The sequence below is a fragment of the Coturnix japonica genome, chromosome 15 (genome assembly GCF_001577835.2).
Source record: "Coturnix japonica isolate 7356 chromosome 15, Coturnix japonica 2.1, whole genome shotgun sequence".
Taxonomy (NCBI): domain Eukaryota; kingdom Metazoa; phylum Chordata; class Aves; order Galliformes; family Phasianidae; genus Coturnix; species Coturnix japonica.
Window position 1 is genome coordinate 8723276 of NC_029530.1, and position 12801 is coordinate 8736076.

General features: G+C 47.3%; 1 protein-coding gene across 3 annotated transcripts in view; it reads left to right on the forward strand.

Annotated features, from left to right (window-relative positions):
- The window catches only part of TAOK3 (TAO kinase 3), a 61404-nt gene that overhangs the window by 1668 nt on the left and 46935 nt on the right, over positions 1-12801 (forward strand). The window lies entirely within an intron of this gene.

Sequence of the window (12801 nt, forward strand, 5' to 3'; positions counted from 1 at the left end):
TATTAGGTCAAAATGGACTCTGGTTCATTTCAGATGTAGTGAAACCAATAGCTACGTGGGAACACGCGGTTGCATGCCTTACTGCTTAGCTACCAGAGGCTTTCAGAGAAGGGCAATCTCACAGTTGGTACAGCATATTCATTTCAATCTGTCCTTCGGAGCATCGCTAATTAGGCTCAGCTGGAACGTGGGGTTAATTGGGCAAAGTTAGAGCACCTAACTCACTCAGATGAACCCATCCTCATTGGGTGAGCAGTGAACTCACCCTGAGTTGTGCCTCGTCCGGCTCTCATTTGCTACTGGTGATGCTGGACTTTACCTCCGAGCCCACATGAATGCAGCCCCTGTGCAGCGTGTGCATTTACACTTGCATTCAGCAGTGTAGGATGAAAGGCTTTATGGCTTCCAGGTACCATTGCTTGTTTGATGACCAGGGTGTCCCTGCTGGAGTGGAACTGATGTATGTGTGCCAAATATTTGTGCGCAGTGACTCTGCCTCTGGAGTTATCCTCAGCTTCTCCATGAGTTTCCTATTTCTTTGCTTTAAGTAAGTGGTTTGAGGGTACCTTGCACCGAAATCAAGCAGGTTGGCTCAGGGCTGCCCTTGCATGCTGTGTTTAAACCAGGTTCACAAGAATGTGGTCTACTGACGATTCATGTTGAGATGCTGTTTTCCTTTGTATCAGAGCTTATGGCACTGCAAACAGTGAGACGCAGTGTTTGCTTTATTCCACAGCAAAAAGTTTGGATTTTCAGTCTAACGCTGAGCAGAAAGCTTTGTAAACAGCCCCGTCTGCTGGGTTGTGTTGGGTGCATCACATTGTGGTGCTCAACTCTGAAATAGTTCCTTTAAATGGAAACAGCACTCATAAAACCAGTGACCACTGCTGTGAATTCACTGGATGTTTCACTGGGAGCTGCAGTTTGTTTGTGCTACTAACACTGCTCTGAGTGCATTGCCTTGTGTGAGCATACGGTTTTCTTCCTGTTTCATTGGCCAGAGCATCTTCCTTCTCTTTAGTCTTTGCATGGCTGAGGGAGGTTTGGGATTTTCAGTGCTGTGGGTGGAAGGAATAAATGCTCACATTAGTTCTTCCAGTGCACCAAGGTAAGCATGCAGAAGTGCAGGTAGAGGCTGTAACTTCCAGCCCTCTGTTTCCTGGAGCTCTCCTGCATTTCTTAACTATTCAGTTGATCTGCACCACTTCGGCCATGGCTTCATAGCACTCACTGCATCATATTGGAGCTCACAGGCGCTGCAGTTGTAAGTCCTTGGTTGCAGGAGTGCATTTATTGAGCTCTTTCAATAAGTGAAGTCATTAATTTCAGTGATAAATGATCAGACTTCATGGCAAAATTGGCACCGCCATGGTTTGTTCTGCATTTACTTCTTCTGACTGACATTCCAATGTGCTGTAACCGTCATGGGGGAAGAAATTGACATCACTACAAACTGATTTGATTTAATAAAAGGAAGCGTTATCTATAGTTGAGGGAATTAACTAATGACCTCCTGTTACCGTCACCTTCAGGATCTCAGATCCTCCCTTTGCTTGCCTCATTCTTAGTCACAGATTGGAAAAGGAAGACAGGCTTTAGTCCCCTCCCAGCTCTTAGGCAGTTTCTGAACTTCAGTTGAACTGCTGAGTGACCTAAACTATGGGAATAGACTGGAATTGGGATAATATTCCCTCTCTGCTTGCAGAACGTGCTACTTCTATTAAAACTCGCGTAGCCTATCGGCCAGCTCTGGGTTTCAGTTCTAACCTGGGTAGAGAATGTGTTTTAAGACTATTAAACTAAGATTTATTTCAGGCTATAACGTTTCCGAAGTCAGTGACGGTTGGAGTTTCGGTCCGAGCTTTAAGCTTCTTTCAAAAGAAGGGGGGAAAACACAGGGCTTATCTGGAAAGTCTGTGAGTGGCGGAGCAGATAAGATAATTGAGACCTAAATGTGAGCTGGGATGGAAACAGCCTCTGTTAAGAGTCAGGTCTCATCCGCTCCGCACAGCCAGGCGGTGCTTCGGTGCATACTAATGCTGTCAGTTCCCTCATCCTGGGGAGGATGCGATGAATTTTGACTCTTCAGCATTAAGAGCTGAGCCTTCAGTGGAAGTGTGAGAGGCACGTTTCCTTCATAGCAGAGATACTGGGTTCGTTGTGAAGCAACCTGAAAAAGGAAGGGTTTACGGCTCTCCCAAAGTGAGGAATAGAAATGAAAAGCATTCTAGCGTGCTCTTCCACCTGGACAGTCATTTCTCATGTGTGAATTCATCTGCTGCTCCCTCCAGGGGAAGACAAATTCCAGGAGGTGACAACCTTCCAATTTTGGGCTCATCCCATAGAGGGGGAGCTCCCATTCTGACTGTGGAGCTGCTGTTATTGAGGCCTGGGGTGGGCAGGGGGTAGTCATACAGATACCTACAACTAGAACAAATGGGTAAGTATAGGGATGATTTTATTCTTTTGGTTCTTGCATAGTTAATTCCGAATCAGGTTGGGCTCCTCCAGGAGCAGAGCACAGGGGCTTCCTTGAGCCCAGCAGTGGTTCCATGACAGCTCCCAGGCCCAGAAATGGATGGTGAGGGGCTGCCCTATGGCTCTGCTGTGTGTGAAGTCAGCTGCTCACAGATACCTCAGCAAGACTTGTATCCGGATGCTATTTATAAGAGCAAACTCATTTCTTTCTTGGTAATGATGGCCTCCTGGCTGATGACGGGGCTGGAATCTGGAAGATCTGGATTCTGTGTGCCAGCACTCAGCTGTGTATCCACGGGGCGGTCATTTGCTAGGTTTCTGCCTCCGTGTTTTTTATCTGGATTTAAATGGAGGAGGAAAAGATGTTGACTAATCACTGCCTCAGAAGGCTGTGAGAGCACAGTCAGTAGCCTCATGCTGTGAGATCTGCAGAAAACACTGCAGGAATGTTCAAGGAGCCTATTATAGCTGGAGCCCTCACAAGGGGAGGGCTGGTTGCACCTGGGTTGTTGTTAGAGCATTCATTACGGAGCCTTAATAGCTGAAGAGATGATAGTGGCTGCTCCTGCTTCACCCTCAATTACCCAGGGTAGGTGCAGTACCGGGGCTGTGGAGCAGGACCCAAGCAGATGCATTGAGGTTTGCATCCACCCGGAGCTCCTCAGTTCTGTTTCACGACTGGATTTGCATGCAGGTCAGGCCATAGCCTGAGTGAATTTTGGCAGCTTGACATGGCACAATTGCTTATTGTGCCACTAGCGAGCCCTCAGCACCTTCTTGCCCAAAGCAGTCCCATATATTCCACTGAATGTTTCCTCTGAATCTGCCTAACTCTTTATCTGCCGTGTTCTCACTTAGGAATTGTTTTGTTCAGTTTTCAGCTGGGCGACATAAATCCTGCTGCCTGATATGGTGTAAAGCAGATGGAAAAACCTCATAAGCTTTGGCAGCCTTCAGGCTCAGGCTGCCCTGTGACAACCTGCGGCACTTTTGTGTGGATGCTCCCATTGTGGATTTTAGTTCATTTGATAGCAGAATCGTTTCCCTTCAGTAAGTGTAGTAACAAGCAGCTGTGTGAGGAGAGGAGAAAGCCTGTTCTAGGGAAGGCCGGGTATCTTATGCTATTAAACTTTAATATCTTTCTTAAAATTCAGTGGCACTATGCTCTTGTACTTGAACTCAAGATGGAGCCTTGAAATGTGAGGCCTAAATCGAGCCTTAGTTTTATTTGCCCATGGGGTTTCATCTCTTTGTGATGATACATGTGCACTGTTTTCTGCAGCTTGGCAGAACGTATTCATTAAAACAGAAAGTTGGATCCCCCCTGACACCCATGGTTCAGGAGCAGAGGTTCCCCATTTTGGGAGCATGAAACTGACATTGAACTCACGAGGCTGTAAGTTGGGATGAATTCAAGCTGGTGCAGGTGATGGTGAAAGCCCTTGTATTGGAGCCTCTCCGTTGTATTGCTGAGCTGTATGGGCTCAGGTTGGTGTTAGCAGGAAGCTGATCCAGCTGCAGAATATCCATCCTGTGCAGCAAACCCACTGGTCTTGGGATGTGGAAGTTCAGATGTGGAAAGAGGACGGGGCTGGGAGGCTGCCATACTGCTCGGTTACAGCGGCAGTGATCTGTGAAAGCAAACAGAGAAGGCACCATACCGTTGCTCAGTTTGACTTGCTGAGTTAGTTGGGTGGTTTTGCTTTCCATTTCTTGTGCATGAGCAGAAAGGGCTGGAAGCATCTCTACTGTCAGGGACTACAAGCTGCACTGGAAGACCTGGGTGAGAAATCCCCTTCTTGCTCGTGCTTTGCCTCATTTTCTGAAGGGTTTTTTTTCTATAGGAGACCCAAGTTTGGAGCTTTACATACAATATTCTGGGCTTGTTTAGCTTGAAGAGAAAGCTCTGGGGACACCTCATTGCCTTCCAATACTTGAAGGAAGCATGTAAACAGGAAGGAGAATGGCTGTTTACAAGGGTGGACAGTGATAGGACATGGGGGAATGGGTTTGAACTGAGACAGGGGAGGTTTAGGTTGGATCTTAGGAGGAAGTTTTTCCCCCATAGGGTGGTGACGCACTGGAACATGTTGCCCAAGGAGGCTGTGGATGCCCCATCCCTGCAGGCATTCAAGGCCAGGCTGGATGTGGCTCTGGGCAGCCTGGGCTGCTGGTTGGTGACCCTGCACACAGCAGGGGGTTGGAAATGGATGATCATTGTGGGCCTTTTCAACCCCAGCCATTCTATGGTTCTATGAATATTTGCACCTGCATTTCTTAGAAGTGAATTTATGTTCAGCTTTGTAACATAAACAAGGAAGGGCTCTTTGGAAAGGCTGACATACTTTGTCGCGCATTCATAGTTTTATAGCTTATGTAGAAAAATATCACTGCCATAAAAAGCAGGGAAAAACGAAAGCAGGATGCTTGTCTTGTAAGCACTGCCAGTATTGATTGGATGATAAGTAAGCAAACAGATACTGACAAATGCTGTTTTATTTCACCCTTTAGGTATGTGATGGCTTTTAAAATGCTGGGGCTTGGCACTGTGCACTGGGGCACAGGTGAAATATGGTTTCTAAACACTCAGTCCTCCGTGTTCCGGGCAGGTATGGATTACTCGGAGTCTATAAGAACAGGCCTACAATTAGAAAAGGAAGCGCTAGTTTTCTTCAAATAGCCTGTTGCATGTATACAAAAGAAGACAGTTCTTTTGCTCTTCAGCAAGCAGTGCAGCTCAGCATCAACCTTCCCATTGCCAAGCACACCTGGCTTCCAAAGCCATCCAGGGAGTTAGTGGTGGATGCATGAAGAAGAAACTAGGCAGTGAAAGGGCAGCTGGCTGCTGGTGGCAGGGCCTCCCCATCCACAGGCTGCCTGCAGCTGTCGTCGGTGCAGTTGTTGTGGGTGAGTCTCAAGAGTGCAGAGAGAGGAAGTCGAAGAACTTTCGCATTTGTGATCTCTGTCTTCCCACTTGCTTTAAACACAAAGAGCAGCTTCGTTTGCATCGCCTTCTGTAAGTGAAGGGCTCCTGGTGCGTTCAGCTGGAGGCCAAGCATCTGGATGAAGCTCCCTCTGTATCGCATGGTTTTGTCTTCCTGCAGCTTGAAAGCTGCACAGGAGCTGGTGGGGCCGTGAACGTGCAGTTACTGCTCTTATCTTGGCAGCCTGGCATAAGGAACTTCCTAGTGCTGACTGCCAGTGCTGCACAACCACGAGTGCTTGCTGGTCCTGTTAGTTGAAGGGGGTTGTAGGGCTTTCTATCTCCTCTGGTGGAGGACTGATTTAAGGAAGCTGTTGCAAAGCTCACGCTGAGCTGTTTAAAATATATATATATATATGTATAAATAATAAATGAAGTAAAATGGGTATTTAAACCCAGGCTTTTGTCCGTGTTGGTTGCTTAGAGGCCAAGGAGCTGCATTTACCTGCAGTAGGCTCCTGTGCTGCTGAAACGTGACAAGTGGCATCACTCTGGGGGGCTGATGGACCTGGGTGCTGGGTGGGGTCTGAGCTGTGTTTTTCACTACTGCAGCACAAATGACCATTGTATGCCGCTTCTTCTGCCTTCTCTTCATCTCAGGGGACGAGCTGGGTGAGGTGGATGGGTTTTCCTGTTCCAAAGCTCATGCTGCCTCTGTGATCAGGAGGAGCACGTTAGCTCCTCTAATATTAGCAGAAGTTGAGTAAATGGATTTTGATTTTGGGTTGCTTTTTTTCCTCGCATGAAGAGCTTGCTTTGTGCGACTGCTGGGGCGTGACTTTAAATCCTGGGCAGGACTTTGTGGCTTGTTAGCATCAAGTTCAGCTTGTGATGTTGCAACGGAGAAGGAAGTGAGCATGTGTGTGTTTGGGGAGGGGGAGAACCAAGCACTTCTGCCTGGCCACATAAGGTGGGAATTGCAGCTGGCTGGTTATTTTTAACTTCTAACTCGTTCTGAATGTGAATCTTCTAATCTTCATCTCTTTGGGTTTTGGGTTTTTTTTTCTCTCTTTTTTCAAATCAGAGCGTTTGGTAAACGAGGCCGTCATTCTGTTTTGAAGATTATTTTTTTCCTTTTTAAGCATTTATAAGCCTCCAAGGCTGCAGGAGTGGGCGTGATGTAGTTTGCAAGCCTTTCTGTGTGCTGTTAATTTTGCAGGTGTACATCCATCCATCCATCCATCCATCCATCCATCCATCCATCCATCCATCCATCTATCCATCTGTGGATACAAGCATGGTAGGGACTGCAAGGAGAGGTGGGACCTCACAGATGTGCCTCTGCATTTGGAAAAGCACAGCAGCTTCAGTGAAGGAAAGAAGTCAAAATAGCGGGTCTGGATCTGAGTTTGCTCCCTCCTTTCAAAACCATGCAACAGTGCAAGTTGTAAGGACTTTTTGTGGGTAGGAAGGAGAGGTGGAAGATGCTATCAATTTCCACCACCGTGCTTTCCAGTCACTCACTGTGATAGTGAATCTTTTGTTGGGCTTTTTGTGTATGCTCGCACTGACCTGAAAAGGGCCATACAGGATGTTTCCATTTCCATCTCTCCAGCAGAATGGATGAATAAACTCACCCTTCCCACATTGGTTTAGTGCAGTAGGTGAGATTTCCTTCCTGGGATCTGCCTGGTTTGCTGTATGGATATGCCTCACATACCCACCCCCTGACAGCTCTTCATGCTCTATCAGAACATGGATGGAAGAAAACATTCGAACCATTTTGCTTTAGGGCTTCAATGTCTTAAAACATGCTGCTACAAGTAACACTTATATATATATTTCTTTTTAATGCATTCAGCAATGCTTTCCTGGCTCCATGCTTCTCCCCCTGTGTTATGTGCCATTAATGCCTACCAAAACTCCACAGCCTCAAGTCCTTCTGACTTGGATTGGCTGTGAAAGTCTGAAGGCAGAGCGTGGTTTCCTCTATTGACACAACAGGTGCATCCCAAGTATGAGTTTTCCCCTCCATTGCTAAAGCAGCTCCTTTCTCCTTTCATGTTGACTTTGAAGGATCTGCTGCTCTCGCTGTTGTTTTCCTCTCCCTCAAGAGCAGTTCATTCATTGAGCTGGGTCTGAAAGAAGTAGAGGGTGAATGACATTGCTGGGCAAGACAGAGGTACATACAGTGGCAGCTGGATTTCTTGTAGCTTTTCCAGAACTTTTGTATAGTAATCAGGGCATATTCCCCTGTTTTCAGAAACAGTTTAATATTTTATCCTCATTCCTAAATTGTGTGCCAAGTAATGCATTTACTGGATTGAACTGAGAAACCTCTGGTGGTTCACATGGGTATGTCGAACCCCTAATTTTATGTGCTGGTGTGTATATACAATGGCAGTCAACTGAGAAGCTCTGCTGGCTGTGTTGGGGCTGCCTTAAACCCACATCCCAAACCCCCAGAGCTTCCAAGGACAGCTGCATATCAGAAAGCAGATACGCTTTTGCTGTGGGCTACGTTACTGGTTTGCAGTTCATTTCAGTTATGTTCTGTTTTGCTTGGCAGTCAGGAATGTGCTTGGGCTGAGCATGGTGCAGTTACTTTCTGTGCTGGTCATCTCATTCCTTGCCCTTAAGTGTGCGCTCTGTCCGTGCCTGTTTTGGGAGATAGCACGGCCCTGTGAAGGACACGGGTTTCTGTAGCCTTTAACATCTATCAGGTTTGTTTAGCAGCCGACTTGGGTCGTGCTTTGAGATTTACAGGGCATTTGGTGGTGTTTTGACTGTGAGTTTATCTCTCCCTCTCAGTAAGGCCGTGCTCTTCTGGCTGGTGCTGATAGCAGCTGTTGGGATGCGGGTGTTTGGGGTGCTGATCTGGGATGAGCACTCGGGTCCTTTTGCCCTTAGTTTTTGGGTTGGATGCATGGTTGAAAAGGCTGCAGATGGGTGTTTGCTCATATTTGATGACAGAATACTCTGACAGTTCTTATGTATTGGGGGGACTCCTATGCTCTGCTCAGGTACTAATTTCCAGTCTTGGCCCTCACATCTGAGTTACAGGCTTGGAAAGGATTCCAAGACATCAATTTGCTGAGACCAGCTACGTGTTGATGTGATGTGTGCTTGTGCCTTCATTGCTACCGGTTTGCACACCCCCCATATTCACCGTGAGCATTTGCAGACAGCTCCAGCTCCTACTTCACATCAAGGGATACCCCAAAATCCCCTGATGGGGGAGGTCTGTTAAGGAAAATACCTCTGTCATATCACAGTCTGACAGTGCCGAGGGGGTGCTGTGTGTGCTGATGCAATGCATGTGTGTGTTGTAGCAAGTGATGAGGCTGGCTGCACAACTCCTGCTCGTAGCATTGATTGCAGGCAGAACAAGCAACTTCAGTAATGGAGTGAAAGTTTCCAGTTGCTCTTTTGAACTTGCTCTTATACTTCTGGTTGCTGTGCTAATTAAATGCTTGTGTTAATACCCGCTGCTCGGCTGTTGACTTCTGACCTAATTGAGGTACTGCTGCTAATTTGTTAGGGCAGCATTAAAAACCATCCAGCTGTGGTGCTGCGTGGAGCTACGCTATGTGGAAATGTGCACTTTATGCTCCAAACCTGAGGCTTTTAAAGCATTTCCAGTCACCAATGGAACGTAGCTGATCTTCTGTAAGCAGCTGTCCCTCCATACAGCTCAGGGTTAGGGTGGTAATGTTTTGCTCTTGGTGCTGGTGGGTTTTGGAGGTCGCTCTGCCGATAGGTGAGGATGTAACTTCAAGGCGTTCGAAAGCGAGGTGGAATTTCTCTTGTCCTACTGGATTTTTATCAGTCCTAGTAATTCAAGAAGGCCATCTTGTGCTCTCTGACGGAGAGCCTACAGCCTGCAGGTAATTCTAGGAGCCCGTGGGCTGATCTGGAAGTGTTATTAGTTTGCAACTAGCACAGAGGTGTTGGAGCTCTTGTTATCAAATTAGAAGACAGAACCAAAAGTGTACCTCGGTGCTCCAAGCGTGTATGAACTCTCATGTGCCTCTGGTATCCTCCTGTTTACTTGCAGCTGTGGAATTGTTTTGTCCCTTGTGCTCGCAGTAAATGAGGTAGTGCTTTGGGGTGGGGAGAAAATGGAAGGTCAAAGGGAGCTGGATCCTTCACCGTTGTAAGATTGAGGCTGGGGTTGTTGAGATTGGTCAAAGTTTGGTTAAGAGGCAGGATTGGCAGGAGGTGATAGAGTTACTGAAGGTACAGGCATGTGCTGTGGGGTGTCGGAGTTTGAGGGAGGAAAGTAATGTCCAGCAGAAATGTCCTCAAATTCATTTAATTGACTTAAATTGGTTTATCTATCCCAGCCTCTTCTGTCCTCAGTGCATCCTAATGAAACGTATGATGCCTTCAAATGAATCTGGATGATGTTTTCTCATTCCCAAGATGATTTTCCCAATTGCAATCTCTTCTACTTGAAATCTGCAGTCCAATATACCCAATATAACGTGTGTTTATGGAAAGAGGATATTTCTGCTGGTTTGTGTGGGTGTTTGCCCGCTCAGATCATTGCTGCAGCCATTGGCTGCCTAACTGGTTCCTAGAAAATAGAGGGGAATTTCGTGCCGTGACTCATCTCCCAAGCAGCAGATGCTACCTGCTGCCAGCACTTGGATGGCAGCTCCTGCACTCTCCATGCGTATAACCCAGTGCTGGGGACTCAAAACTATCTTGGGGATCATCTTAATGATTGCACAAATCCCTTGTAGGGAGCAGATCAATTTGTCCGTGCTGCCATGGAGCTGCAAGTGTTGGCTATGGGAGGAGCTGGCAGGAGCAGTGTCCTTGCCTGCAGGCTCGCTGCTGGGTGCACAGGGCTGGAGGAAGGCTGCGGTGGTGGCTGTGTGTCAGTGGCACAGCACCAAGGGTGGGGCTGGGGATGTGATGGGCTGTGCCCAACTGGGATGTGTGCGGGGTGGGGGGGATGGCAGCTCCAGCTGCTTCATTGCCACTGAGCCATGGGAGTGGCTGTCCTGCCAGCTGGGCTTGGGAGATATGAGGCTGTGCCTGGCGGGGTGGAAAGCAGCCTGTGGTACCTGCACTGTCCTCATAGGACCTGAGTGCTGCTTTGGAGGTGCCTGCTACTATCAGCATGGAGGTCTGGGATTCCCATGTGGGTGGAGGTCTCACTGAAGGCTCCAGAAAATCCCAGCTGCTAATAGTGGCTGCTGAGTTGCGAGGAGCTCAGCGCTTCTGTTTAGAAGCACCAAACTGAGCCTTATCTTCATGGGCACAGTAAGCACCGTGCTTCTCTGCAGAAGTTTGTTTCTGAGCAAGGTGTGGTTCCTTTTGCTCAGCACTATGCTGATGGTTTGGAACTTATGGGTTGGCTTTTACAAGCCTATTTCTATGGTCATTTCAGTGGCATTGCTTTCAAGATGCAGGATGCTGAAGTTTGGCTGGCTTAGGGTTGTTCTGCTCCAATGGGGCTGTTTGTGCACAAGTAGCTGCCGTGCTCTGTTGTACTTGCAGTTCCCAAAGGGCTGATTCCTCAGCACCAGGAATACGGTGATCAGGCAATTGTGAAGCTGGGTGCTTGTCTGATACAGAACAGCCCATCCTAACAGTTCAGTGCAGCTCCCACGCTGGATTTCTTCCCTTTCAAATAGTAGGAACTTTGTGTAAAATCCAGGGGCTCTTTGCAGATCACTGTGAGGCCTTTGTATTCTACATATGTACTATATATTGACTAGAAGGACCCAGAAAGGATATCTTTCTTCCCTGTTTTTCTCACCCCTGGTATCCCCTTCTTGCAGCAGCAGCTCTGGGAACCTCTATAGCCCTCTCTGAGCTCCTCCAGGCTCTGGGGCTGATGTGGCCTTATGATAAAATATTGAATCAGGAGCTGCTTTGTTCCTGGTGTTGTGTCCCCATCCGTGGGAGAGCTGCTTTCATTCACAGAGGTTCACAGAAGGATGTGCTTACAATTCCCTTGTACAAAATACTGGGTTTTTCGAGCTCACTGCTGGTGAGAACTGGGGCACAATAAAGCAATTGTGTGATGCAATGAGAGGCTGTGCCAGCATCTCTTAGCGTTTAGGGCAGCTTGTAGTTTCTTCCCAGGTAGATATAAAACGTTGCCTTAGGAAGGTTAATCTTCTGGTGGAAGTATGGAGCTGGGTTTAGGTTCGTTCCACTTTAGCCACCAAATGCACAATATGGGGCTGTTAATATGTGCGGGAGGCTCCGAGAACTACAACAGACATTGAAAAACTGATAATTCCTTCATTTATTCATAGAGCAGGCAGTGTAGCTCTTAAAAGTTTGATCAGATGCCAGTTCCTTCAGTGGCCGCTCTGTTCCGAAACCTTTTTATAGCTGCGCTAACATCTCTGAAGACTGTTGGACTTAATTAATGTTTAAGGATCTTGAGCAGAAGACGGCATGAAAAGGGAAAACCAAACAGTGTCTTCTCTCAGGGGTCAGCTGCGGGGAAGCTTTTCCCAGGACAAGGAACATTTTTCTGTGTGTAAACCTGCTCTGCTGCCTAAAAGGAACGCTCTGGGCTGTAGCATCGTGGTTTTTGACCGCCGCTCGTGGCAGGAAAAGGACTTTGGTGCATCTTAATAGAAGGCAGAACTGGAACAAAGTGGCACAAATGAATGACTTCTGATTGAAGTCCAACAACGTGGCCTGCAGGGGAAGATACTCTTGGCAGGGAAGATCCCAGTGATGAAAGCCTTGCTGGAGAAGTTAAGCGTTAGATAAAAACCTCATGTATTATTTAATCTCCATTTAGGCTTTTTTTCGCCTGGTTAAAAAGGTAACAAGTAGGGCACCGAGATCCTATCGCTGAAGGAGCTTCAGATGCTGCATTCAGCCAAAACTCCATCTTGGCTTCTGATAGAAGAGTTTAATACCTTAATGGCACCTGAATACGTTTTGCTTCTGTTCTCTGCTCCAGCTCCTCTCAGAGGGGAGGGGAGAGGGCAGCCTTGCTTTATGGCTTTTCCTGTTTTGTTTCATGCATCATTACCCCTTATGCTCATCCCGTGTGTAGGCTGCCTTTATTTTTGGCATACCTTCACGTTGCTGCCTTCCCCTGCATCTGATACTTGTAATTCTTTTCTGCTGCCTTTTCTTTTCCTGCAGTCGATGTGGGATGCTGTACTCTCTGATCCTTCGTTCTGCCATGACTTTGGTACTCCTGGCATGGCTCTTTGCCATTGTGTCCGAGCATCCTGATATTCCATTTGCCTTTCTGCCTCTGCACACTGAGCAGATGTTCTGACAGCTCTCTGCAACCAGCCCCGGGTCTTTTTCATGTGTGGTTGCAATTAATTTCAAATTCAACCATGAGCTGGAAATATTACTGTGTGCTTACCCTACTTTTCATAGCATGCGTTTCATCAGTCCCTGCT